This window comes from Ranitomeya imitator, chromosome 9, assembly GCF_032444005.1.
Source record: "Ranitomeya imitator isolate aRanImi1 chromosome 9, aRanImi1.pri, whole genome shotgun sequence".
NCBI lineage: Eukaryota > Metazoa > Chordata > Amphibia > Anura > Dendrobatidae > Ranitomeya > Ranitomeya imitator.
The window spans coordinates 23,321,952-23,322,959 of record NC_091290.1 but is presented as its reverse complement, the minus strand read 5'-3'; positions in this window follow the sequence as shown (position 1 = coordinate 23,322,959).

The window sequence follows — 1,008 nt, the reverse complement described above, 5'->3', positions numbered from 1 at the left end:
AGCCCTGTACCGTGGGGACATCGCCGTGCGCAATAGCCCTGTACCGTGGGGACATCGCCGTGCGCATTATCCCCTGTACCGTGGGGACATCGCCGTGCGCATTATCCCCTGTACCGTGGGGACATCGCCGTGCGCATTATCCCCTGTACCGTGGGGACATCGCCGCGTGCAATGTCCCTACGGTACAGGGCTATCGCCGTGCGCATTATCCCCTGTACCGTGGGGACATCCCGTGCGCATTATCTCCTGTACCGTGGGGACATCGCCGTGCGCATTATCCCCTGTACTGTGGAGACATCGCCGTGCGCAACAGCCCTGTACCGTGGGGACATCGCCGTGCGCATTATCCCCTGTACTGTGGAGACATCGCCGTGCGCATTATCCCCTGTACTGTGGAGACATCGCCGTGCGCATTATCCCCTGTACCGTGGAGACATCGCCGTGCGCATTATCCCCTGTACCGTGGAGACATCGCCGTGCGCATTATCTCCTGTACCGTGGGGACATCGCCGTGCGCATTATCCCCTGTACTGTGGAGACATCGCCGTGCGCATTATCCCCTGTACCTGGGGACATCGCCGTGCGCATTATCCCCTGTACCTGGGGACATCGCCTTGCGCATTATCCCCTGTACCGTGGGGACATCGCCATGCGCATTACCCCTGTACTGTGGGGACATCACTGTGTACATTATCCCCTGTACCATGGTGACATCACCGTGCGCATTACCTCTTTACCATGGCGACATCAAGCGGTTACAAAAAAAATATGCTTTAATTTTGCAGCTGATTATGTTGACGGGGGAGTGATCCCCTCCAGATATTACTATGGGCCACTGGCTCTATAATTGTATAGCTCCTATATGTGGCTATATACGGTCAGTGATACGTCAGTGCTCCCGTATACACGGTACAGGGCTGCTCTGTACGTAATTGTTACCTGAGCTGTCAGGATGGAGGTGATACAATGTATCAGGCAGTGAGTGGGGCTGCGCATGCGCCGTGCTGC